Here is a 12,799-nt window from a genome sequence, read left to right on the forward strand (position 1 = left end):
TGATTTGGGATCATTCTATATGCCATTTCAGTCCCATTTCCATGCTTGTTTGATTGCCTTGCATGCCTCTTTAATGCTTTGGAAGCTTGTGTAGCAATGCTCCATGTTTTGGTGCCTTTGCATGCTTTTGTTTTTGAGCCATCTAGATGCCATCTAAGTGGTCCTTAGGCCTTGTATTGATGTCCCAAAACTCTGTTTTTGGTCAATGAACTCATGCCATGTTTGGTCTTACTAAGTGTAGTTCAATGCCCCCATTGGTTTGCCTTGAGCATTTGGGCCATTTGTTGCGTGCTTGGCTTGATTTGTTGCTTGGTTTGGCACCATGTATTAGCATGATTTCAAGGCTTATAATGCATGCTAATTGTTCATGTTTGTCCCTTTCAAGTGTGCTTGAATGTTGCTTGATTTGTGCTTAAGTGTTGGTCCTTATGTGCATGTGTGTGTGTATGCCATTTAGCCCTCACTCTTTAGCACTTATGGCCACTGTTTTAGGTCTATTTTAGAGCTGCCTAATTCATGTATAAGTCCATCTTTCCATTTATTTGCATTGCCATATGTATGCTTGTATGCTTGCATAAGTGCTTTGCCATGCCATGTTGCATCCTTAGCTTGTATGCCTAGGTTGCATTGCATCTTGCATGCATTCCTTGTCCCTTGACTTGGGTGATAGGGATTGGGAGTTTTGTTTGATTGGTTTGCATACATTTGAAATCAAAGTTGCATACTTGGTTCTTTGGGCCATCATGCATGGAAATGCGTGATTGGTGGTCCGAGAACCGAGGCACATGTCCCTTTGAGTCATCACAATGATAAGGGACATGGTTGGTGCATACATGCCTTGAATTGTGTTGCCATGCTTTGTTTTGCCCTCTGTTGCTGTGAGTTGCAGGTTCTACAGGAATACTCTGCCGACCGGCAGTGTAATGTGCCGACCGGCACCATTTTCTCTGCCGACAGATTCAATTTTGTGCCGATGGCCATACCACACTGCCGGTGGCAATTTCAATCAGCCGGTGGTGATCCTCTCTGTCCAAGGGATCAGTCCTGAGGCTTTGACAGCCTCCAGAGGAGGAAATGAAGGCAAACAGAGGCAGCCCATGCATGGTGGCGCGCTTCCCGAGGCGTTTTCCTGCTTTAATTAATTTATTTAATTTGTTAATTAAATTAGTTAATTTGTAATATTAATTAGCTTGCGTAGTTAATTAATTTGTAATATTTATTCGGTCCCTCCGAGTGAGGGTAAATCTGTAATAAGTGTGTGTGGGTGGTGTGTATGTCTTCCAACCCCAATTCTTTCTTCCCTTTTATTTACCTGCTTACGGTGGTAGATTAGGGCATGTTTAAATTCAGCATACCTTATGCTATGCATGCGTGCATTCATGCATTTTGTATTACATGCATTAGGCTCGGTACATCACGCTAATTGCATTCGTACTTCAAATCAAAAATTGAATATGTGATAATTGTGCATTTTCACATAACATGTTTAGGATAGCCGAGCCTATTCTAGTAACATTTTGTATGCGATGCATTAGGCACTTCACATGGACTTGGATCATGCATGTTTGCTAACAAGTTCTTTGTTTTGGCACGGAGTACTATGTAAGTATTTCCGCTTTAGCATATCACATGAGTGTGAATATTGCCATGACAGCATGCTTAACATGTGGCTAGATGCTTATGTGTTAAACTGTTTTGAACGCCTGTGGGTGAAGGTTGGGTTGTTTGAGTTGGAAAAACTCGTTGAAATCCGTATTTTAGCCTACTTGCGAGTAGCAAATTCCAAAGCATTTTCAAACCGAACGGATATGCAATGTTTATTTCCAAATTAGGCAATCTAGTCTATACTTGTTTGCTGTGCGCATAACATAGTAATTCTAGGCTAATAATTGGTTTAAGAACACGTAAAGTTTTCAAAAACGGATATCACGGTTAGTAGAGGCCGGTCTTCGGACCGGGCGAAAGGGGGTGCTCATAGCTGACCTTTCCCGATCGTACCCAAGCTCCCGAGCCGAGACAACTCCAGTGATGACGGATATGTGGCCTTCGGCACCGAGTCAGGGTTTCCTAAATTCTCCCACAAAAAATATTTAGGTGGCGACTCTGTATCTGGCAAAGCAGTCCATGTTTGGCACTACTTTTTCAAAAATTTGTTTCTGAAAACGATTTGCCAGATTTGGACTCTTTGGTTCAGATTAAGAACCGTGACACAAATCGAGTCCGAACTACTGTAGCATGAGGCCCGCGGGCGCCGTCTACACTACCCAAGATAGTTGTGCCATTGGGGCTTTGATTTCAAAACCGTAACAAGTTGTGTAGATAGCTGCTTCCATGTCTTACAAGTTGTGTCGGTGTATGGTTTCTATGTTGTTCTTTTTCTTTAATTTAATTTATGTGTAAATTATGCACACCAACTGTTTGCTAATATGTCCCCGAAAATAGAAAATAGAAAATCTGTTGGTGTCTTAACCATGAATAAAGAGGCATTCTAACTACCAGCCACCAAAATTAACAGCAAATCATCTTCCTTGGAACAAGTTGCATAACACAATGATTTTTATGTTCAAACAGACAAGTGAAAACAAATTTTGTGTTATTCCATGATGTGGTTCATTGAAGAAAGGATTATTTAATTACATAACTGGAAGTAATACCACATCTACCATAAGATATTTCACTTCTTCAAGTGGATTTAATCAGAAAAACTGTAAAACATTCATTTTACTGGTAGATTCCAATACCTTGTGTAGTGTAGGGCTTTATTTTGACAAATTAATATGGCAGATAGACCTTCTGCAAAACATAGATAAATCCCCATCAATCAAAGTTCTTTCAAACAGAATTTCATGCCAATTAACAAAATGAAACTGGGACCAAATTAATAGAATTTCAAGAGGCGAAGGCATACTAAGACGGGTAGTTCAGAGACCAAATTGGTTGAAGATGGTAAGGTTGCTGCAGATTCAGTCAGTCAACTCCCGAGTAAGGTTCATTCACTTCTTCGAAAAATCCAAGCCTTTGTCCCCATGCTTGATGTCTATGTATTTATGGATGTGTTCGTAAACGATTTATTCTTTATGCTTTGATTTTAATTTTAATATATTAATTCTGTTTTAGAATTTTGATTAATTATAAATTTTAAGATTTAGGAATGCAGCAAAAGTATGTTGAATTGGAGTGAAGGAGAATTGGGTGAAAGCAGACATATGTCAAGTTTTCATTGGTAGTTATTTGAATAAAGGAAATGGCTCTTCCCGCTTAACTTGCATTTTTGGAAACTCTATTAGTTACAGGGAAGTTTTTTTTTGTTTCTTATTTTCAACGTCAAAGTAACAGCTTGATAAACATTGTTCTTTTTTAATTGCTTTACTTTTCATATGATGTAAATTGTTATTATTTTGTCTCTTTTGTGTTTTTGTTCTTGGTTTTCTTCTCCTATATTGTTTTAGATGGTTAAGATGTGAAATAATTTTCTCTTGTTTTCTTCAGTACATTTGAGGAGTTCATTATTTTCATCGGTGAGACCATATTCACCTTCATCTTTGTGTCCTTCTTTATTCTTTTGTGACCCAGAAATTAATTGGGATTGAAATGTTTAGGGATTAGTAATTATATTTCGAAGAATATGAAAATAGCAGTAGCAAGAATTCTTAGGACTAACTCAGGAATGCATCAAAAGTTAGAAATATTGTTTCTTCATTACATTTGTGAGTTTATCTTAATTTTTTGAGCATACACCATCAAGTTGAATAATTCATTGATAGGATCTTAATTTTGTGGGAATTCTACTCATTATACTTGATAAAGCTAATTCTCAGAGCCATTTTCCTATCAAGTATGGCATTGATGGCTTGGATAGGAGTTTGATGGACCTTGATTAGAAACCATTTGCAATTTATTATTGAAAAGAATGATTGATGTAAGATGATATGCTTGATGCCTTGTGTGACTTCATAATAATGAGATAGTTGATTGCTGGCCACTGGCCGAGTTTATGCTATGTTCTTGTGTTGGTATACTTTAAGTAAAAAGATCTTTCCTCTATGTTTCAGGCCCTTTGAGTTTGAGGTCTGGTAATTGTAAGGAAATAGAAATGTGTATCTAGCATATAAGGCATATGCTAAAGTATGTATATCGTTGCTTAAGTTCTTGTTGTGCTCTTAAAGATTAAGAAGATGGTGCTCAGGAGGGATAAATTTAAGATGTGAAAATTGTAATCTTTGCCTTTGCTTTGCTAAATTGGGAACTGTTAATGCATCAGTTATCATTGACCAGATGGGTTTTGTTTATTGGTTTTGGAGGGTCTAGTTTGATTGAACTTTAAATGAGCTTAAACAACAAATTAGGCAGTGTGTCGCTACAGATTAGGCGGTGTGCTTTTCACCCAAGCTTGTTCCTCAAGTCGTGAGATATTAAGAGGTGTAAATTGTTCAATTTCTTACAATGAATATTCATTTAAGTGTTGTATCTTCCTTTATTCTGCAGTTTACATTGTCTGAACTCTGTATGCATTTTTCTTTCATAAACCAGCTGCAAATCCAAACAATCTGGTATGTAATGGTTTGGTTTGTTGTTTCTTTGTCTTCTATGGAGATGTCATTACATGATTTCTATGCTTTTATATTAGATTGATGCTTGTTATTGCCCCAATTCTATTTAATATTTGGCTCAGCCTATGTATTGTATTTGTCTTGTTGTTTTGCTACAATTTTATCTTTTGCTCGCCATGTGTTTGATAATATGCCCAAACCAATAATAATATACTTTCATTGATCACTTACTGTTATTGATTAGGAAAAACAACTAATTTTTTATTAGTTTGTTTTCCTTGCCTGCAATATTTCGTACTACTCTTAATCAACAATATGATTTCATTGGATTTTCCCTTTTGGTTCAAAATAAACCTTTATTAATTACGTAATCTAATCAATACAATGACTACGTTTAGTGTTTCTTGTAGAGATGGGCCTGCTTTAAATGCCTAAGCCAAGTCTAACAAAATTGTACAGGTACTCTGAGACCGTACCTCACTATTCTCATCTCTTTGGAGTTTTTATTATCTTTTCTATTTTTATTATGTGTGGGGTGCTTCTATTTATACCCAAAAAACAATTCTTTACACCCCCCATTTAACCATGTACACTCTAGTTTAGAAACACTTAACCTTTATATATCATTTTTATTTTTCAGTGAATATATTTTTTAATATTTTAATATCAATTTAAATATTTTTTCTAAAAAAAAATATGTTCAGTTTAAAAAAAAAATCTTCATTTTAGCATGAATAAAATCAATATAACTTACAATTTGATGGTTCCAATTGGCAGATCAAAAGTGCCAAAAAGAGAGTGAAGATTTGTAAACTTGTAGGCACATGTTATCACGTGTTAAGTACTAACCTTGGTTTCTTAGCAGTTCACATGCTGTTTCTTTACTCCAAACCTGTCATTGTTACTCACTAAACTTAACACAAACTTAATTCCATAGCTATTGTCATCAGCTACAACAAAATCTGACCCCTTCAATTGAACAAAAGAAAGGCCATGGCTTGAAGCCCATCTAAAAGGGACTGAAATTTTGATAGAGTAAATAATATGTTTACATGGACAATAGGTTTGACATTATGGACATGAAAGCAAACGTATATTGCTCATTTTTTAACTTTGTTCATCATTGTTTTTTTATTTATTTTTTTATTTTTAGGTATTTCCATTATGTTTTGCAAGTTACAATTGGCTATTGTTTTTTGTTGTTGATTGAACTTAGAAATTTGTAAATGACAGTTTCATTTTAACCTTTATTGCCTAAGCTGTATATCTTGTATTAGATTGTAGATATTCTTTGCGTTGAGTATGGATATCTTAACCTCCTTATTTGCTTCTTCTTTTCCTGATGTATATTTGTAACTGATCGATGGATACTAGATACATTCAATAATTCATTTTTCACTCAATGTCATTACTTTCCATTAGAAGCTGAATGCTAGAAACAAATAGAAGCAAGAGAGGGACAAACTTGATTTTGTTATACTCCAAATTTTATTTTTTCACTTTAGCTTCCAATTATAGATATTCTATTACTTCTTTTAGGTTTTTGCAAATGTGCATTAGGTATGAATTGCAGTATAAAAAAATGTGTACCATACTATGTCTATATTTATTAAGCTATATCTTGGAAAGAATTGAGAACTCTTTTAAACTTGGCATCCAAAGCCTACATTACAAATCTTCATGGAATCACTTTACAGTTGCAAAGTGCAATCATCTAAATCTTAAAGTACAATGAAGTGCAATCAAAGAGAAAGAAGCTCCATAACCAAGTTGAAGATGTAAAACACTCATCAATTTTTTCTTCTACACTCACTTACATGTTTACATGTTAATGAGATATGACTTGAGGCTACTAAGCATAGCTGTTGAATAAACTTCTTGTTGGTTTTGCTAAGCACACTGTTATATTGGCTCTTCTGTTGACTTGTAGGAAAAGACGGGATTCGAAACCAATTCTCGATTTTGAATCTAGAGCCTAATTTCCGTTTATGAAACTTGTCCTTAAAGAACTCTTTTTTTTTAACCGGTTGACACAGTAAAATGGTCAAACGGCGTTGGATGTCAACGAAACTTGACACACACAACTAACTAGGCACAAATGACTTGTAGGAAAGACGAAACATGAAACCAATTCTCGGTTTTGAATCTGGAGCTTAATTTTCATTTGTGAAAACTTGTCCTTGAGATACTCGAACCGGTTGGCACACTAAAATGGTCAAATGGCGTCGAATGTCAATGAAACTTGACACACACGACTAACTAGGCACAAATGACTTGTCAGAAAAGATGGGACCCAGCCTCTTGACATTGATTATGTGTCCTTTGTTTTATGTCACCTATATTGCCTTTTTGTTGATAATCTCACATCTATTTCATGTCTACTAGCATGAACTACTAGGGGCTGCTGTGTCTATGTTTAAACACAATTATTTGGCTAGATTTCTTGTTTTGTGTTCATTTGATTATTGTTAAATTGTAGCAGAATGTGTTCAATCAATACATGATTTTAATAGTATTATCATTATTTTACAATTTAATTAAAGTTTCTTTGGATAGTTCATGTATACTAATAGTCCAATTGGCGGAGGGACTTCTTATTAGTAACAATCCGTTGTGTGACATTGATGGAGTTCCAATTAGGCCCAAATGTTCCAAAGTCTTTGTCTTAAAAGTGAAAAAGCCAAATGCTGGTTTGGAAACACCATCCCGAGGTCCAAGAACAATTGGAGAAGTTGTTGGAAGATACATTGTGTGGCGCTCTATTCATGTATATGTTACAATCTTATTTATTTATTTATTTTGGAAATAATATCAAATATTTTACAGTTTTTGCAAGCTTGGAATTAATTATATTGTAAATAATTTTTTATTTTGTTTTTTGTTTTTTTTGTTTTTTTTTTTTTTTTTTTTGCAGATGCTACCCTTTTAAGTACGTGATGATATCTTCACATATTGATATTGGAGCTTACTGTTGGTACTAAAACAAGCTATAATATATATGTTTTTTTTATTTGTACTGTCTATACTTTTGTTTTGTTTTAAATAAAAATTTGAGTACTTGAATTATCAAAAATTATTAATATTGTTGGAGGATGTTTTATATATTTTTGTAAAGAATGTTTGGTTGACACTATATTGTTACAGGGGTCATATATATTATTCGTATATATGATTTTGTTTTTTTTTTTTTGTTTTTTTTTTTTTAAGAACTTATATATGATTTTGTGAGTGTAAATGTAAATGCGAATGCAAATGATGATGTTGATGATGTGTGTGGATGTGGATGTATTTTATTTTACAAAATATTAATAATTTGTACAGGGAATGAATTAATAAAAAATATATATTTTATGAAAATAATTATTTTGCGATAGTAATAAACCATCGCTAATGTAATCATTATTTACTTACATTTTGTTATATGCGACAGGTTAACTTGTTGCATACACATGTTAATGCTAGTTTAGCGACGATTTAAATTGTTGCGAATACATTATTGATTTAATTCTATTTTTTTTGCAACAATTAATACCATAAAAAATCATTACCTGAACTAGCTGATGTCAAAAATCCATATCGAACAAGACTTCCTTTTTGCTAATTCTTCTCAATTGCAGGGTCAGAAGTCTTTGGCATTGGATACTACAATCAGGATGTGGCAGTTGCTTTTTGTAGAAAAGCAGTGGCCATTGGTTGATCACTGGTGCCAGTTCTTGCAGGTAGCCTAATGGATCATAGCTCGTTAAATTTTTAAAAATTTGCTAGAAATTTGGACTAGAGTGATTGGTGATTTGTTTATAACTTGCAAGGTGCATACAATAGTGATCAATACTCATATTCCCCTACTATTTACTGAGTGGTTTAATCATGTCTGTTAGTCTCATATTAAATGGCAACATGTTATTAGTTCCATGAAGGGTCCGGTTAGAGTGGGGATAGGTTTCAGTTTTTCTCCCTCATAACGAGTTTCTTTTCTTGAATATGGAAAAGATATGCTCCCCTGGAAGAGCTATGACTACAAAAGCAAGATATGTCCTGCATAATCTTCAAAGGTAAAACGTCTGTGGGATGCACAAGGTTAAGATGTCTGTGATTATGCTTGATTATGCCACCCCTTTTGCATAGAAATACAAAGGATATAAAAATATTATATTAAAAAAAAAAGACTTGCATATTGGTGGCTCTTTCTTAATGTTTTATGGGAGGAGTGTTTTGACAAAATTTTTAGTACAATTTTCTGCTCTTTTCTTGGTGCTAGGGAACTTGTCAGTGATTTCCAATATGTTATTATTTGCTGTATTGTGTTTGTGAATGTGTTCATGTAACGCCCTCAAAATAATAACATTAAACCCATCAAATAAGACATTCATTGACATATAAGATAACCACATTCTTTTATACATCAGAGTTTCATACAAAAGTATTACATGTTAACAACAAAAGCAAAATGCCTTACAGGCTTACAGCTTTTCAAGTTAACACTTGGTTACAACAAAAGAGTTCTAACTCGTTTACACATAAAGCCCTTGGCTTGAAATTACATGTAATACATCAAAAAGATAACGACAAAAGTATGTCCGCCTCTAGCCTCCCAAGCTATGTCCTTGGAGGTGGCATGCTACCTGTACCTGAAAATGATATTCCCATATAGGGTGAGCCATAGCCCAGTAGAAATATACTAAACCAACCATGAACAATGACTAAAAGATTAGAAATTGATAGATGGCCAACACTGATACATTCACATAAATCACATATTTATGTCATACGACTTATGAGTCCAAGTTACCTTTCATTTTCCCTTTTTCAACAGATAGACATATTAGCTCTATCATCATCTCAACAGATATGTATAAAAACTATATCCCACATTCACAGATAAGCATATAAGCTATATCCACATTCTCAATAGATATGTATAACAACAATATCCCACATTCACAGATAAGCATATGAGCTATATCTACACTTCACAAAGATAAGCATATGAGCTCTATCTTCACTTCTCTAGACAAGCATATGAGCTGTATCTACGGAGTTCATCCCCTATCTTCTCCCAACACTATCCGGTTTAGAGGTACATTCCCTATCTTCCCCTAAACCGCGGAGTACATCCCCTATCTCCTCCTCTACACATAACGTATACAAACACATTGGTTCTATATACAATCACTCAATACATATAACTAATGTATTCTATCAACCGTCAAATTCCATGGCACATTCCATTGATTAGTTTCCGTTTGCCTAATCATCATGCATTGTCTACAACAATCACAACTATCCTCCACCGATAGCCCAAAGCAATTATTTCAAAACAGAAAATAAATGCACAATGGATATTCAATCAACATTTCATTTCGGTGTGTGATAAGCAATTCAACTACACCCTTTAACCCTATACATTCCCAATCTCAACAATTCCATTTCATTTCCTCATTTCTCACAATTAATTATCCCAATTAATCAAACAATGTAATTAGGTCATTATCCATAATTAACATTTCAAGCCTTAGGTCCCATTTTCATCAATGATTTAACATTTATTCCATTTCTCTATGCCAAACATGCATTTAGGTTTATTACAAATAAAACCCCAACTTTTGTAAAATTACACAAAAGTCCCAAACTTTCACAAAATTACCAAACCAACCCCAACATCTCAAAATACTAAAATTTAAAGACAAAATCCATAGAGAGGAGTAGGATATCCCTACCTCAAATCCGGAGCCCCAAAGAAGAAGATGACAAAACCCAACGTGCTCCAAAACCCAAAATTTTCAGATTAAAATGTAGCCCTCGATGATCAACAACTTTTTTGTAAAGGCCAAAGATGAGCAAATCACTCCTACTAGATCAAAACCTAGAGAGAAGGTAGAGTTCTAGAGTGAGAGGCTCAACAATGGTGTTTTTGGAAAAGTAGGAGAGAGAAGAGAAAGTGAAAAAGTGATTTGAAAAGTCACAACTCGGGACTTAAACCCAGTCGCCCCGCTCGAGCGTAACTCACAGACTCCCGCTCGAGCGCCAACAATCCCGCTCGAGCGCCGGATGCACTCTCCCAGCACTTTTACAGAGCCAGGTCTCCGCTCGAGCTTCCAACTTCCCGCTCGAGCGGAACTCACATAACCTCGCTCGAGCGGCTAATCCCACGCTCGAGCGTCCAACACTGCACAGGAAATACTGGATGGGTGTATTCCCTGCTCGAGCGCCCAAACCCTCGCTCGAGCGTACAGGCCAAAATCTGGGCAACTAGTTTTGGTTTCTAAACTCAACCAACCTGTAACAAATCTGCCCAACACATCCTATAACTCAAAATACAAAGTAAAGAGGATGCAAACAAGATGATAAACAACTACCAACATCCACGGACACATGTCCGGATCACTGTACAACAAGGGTAAACCCGGGATCGCTATAGTTCATGTTGAGGTGATGAAGTTTAGTTAAAGAAAAATGTTGCATGTCACTCAGTTTTTTTTCACCATTTTGGGTCTCTTTTTATGTGGATTTTTGGGATCGATTCTTTGTTTGGAAATAATCATTAAAGAAATAATGAAGGCAAATAATATTTTTGCCATGTATCCCATTGATTAAAACAGTGAAAAAAATTCAGTGACATGCATTGCTCTTAGTTATATTACTAATTTGAACTCCCTAGAGTCTACATTCATTTATCTTTTCATATTTCTATCTAATAAATGCCAATTTTTCTATTTGGTAGGCCCGACATAACAAAGCAATATCAAACATTTTAAAAATATTATTATCTTATTGATCTAACCAGGGTTGATTTGCTGGTGGATCAATAAGATAATAATATTTTTTAAAAGTTTGAACATAGTCTTCAAAAAGGCAAATATTACATAATTCTAATTTAGTCAAAATATAATTTGCATATGCTTGCAAATTAGTATCTCCTGCAAAACCACATAAATTTTCTTTTATGATTTTTGCAAACTCAGCTAAAATTGTGTCAAGTGTGAGAAAATTTGTTAACAAAGCCATTTTTTGACTTTTTCCAATTTCAGATTTTTCCCACTGTCTTAACCATTGCAACACATCTCCCTGGAGAGTTGCTGCAATATAATCAAGGAATTTTTCCTTTGATCAACTATTTTTATAATTGGTAATAATGATGGACAAGGATTGTGCCCAATCATCTATTGCTTGTGGTTGATCCTTAAATGGAACATGAGACAAATCTAAATAAGTACCATTTTGAGCTATTGGATACTTATGATTATTATCTTTTCTAGATATTACCGGCTCGGGTGTAGGATTGGAGGTACTTCCAATATTAGTATCATTTTTAACTTCATTTGTTTGAATAAAGTCAAAATTTTCTCCATCTCCCCATGTGCCAAATAATTCGGGATCAATTGGCTCTTCTGCCTTTCTTTTCCCTTTATTTATTTCTGATGAAATATCTTGATCTATTATTTCTTCAGATGAGGATGATTGGCTGTCATCATCATTAGTTGACATATTAATATCATAATTAAAGTGTTGTAAAAGAGTTTCATTTTCTAGATAAGTTTCTCTTATCTGATCTAGTAGCCTATTTCTTTCATCAATACCTAAATCTGGGTCTTTATAAAATTTTCTCCAATAATCTAGTATTTCAATAATATTTTCATATTCAGCCCTATTATACGTATTGGTTTGAAGTACCATAATATCTTATGTACCATAAAATAGCCTAGGGATGTTACTATCTCCTGGACTATTCATTCCATCATTGTTTATGAAGGATATAGTTTCTAATTTTGCCACCAAATTATTTATTTGGTTTTTTGATTCTGTATTTAAGTCAATATTTATTATAGAACCCAAATTGTCTATTTTACATTCTATAGACTCCACTTTGGTCTCTAGATAATTTTGATTTATATCTAATTTAGAAAACCAAGAACACAAAATATCAGTAATATTATTTAAACTATAACACACTATTTATATTTGCAGATTCTTTAGTAATATGCAAACTATGATCATATTTATTATTAACATTATTTTTTGTATTTTCAAAGCATATTATATCGTCAGAATTAATTGCCATTTTAGATTGTTGTTGGTACCTAAGACCCTCTTAGTGTATTATCTGGTGCCTAAAACCTCTCTTTATGATCTTAAAGACTTAATTATGGCCAACAGTCAAAAGATCTTAATGAGTATATGGGGCTTTGACATACACTAAGCATATAGGTTTTACAACAACTATAAATGAAAAAAATAATTATGAATATATA

Source organism: Camellia sinensis, chromosome 8, assembly GCF_055761805.1.
Source record: "Camellia sinensis isolate YWXY chromosome 8, ASM5576180v1, whole genome shotgun sequence".
NCBI lineage: Eukaryota > Viridiplantae > Streptophyta > Magnoliopsida > Ericales > Theaceae > Camellia > Camellia sinensis.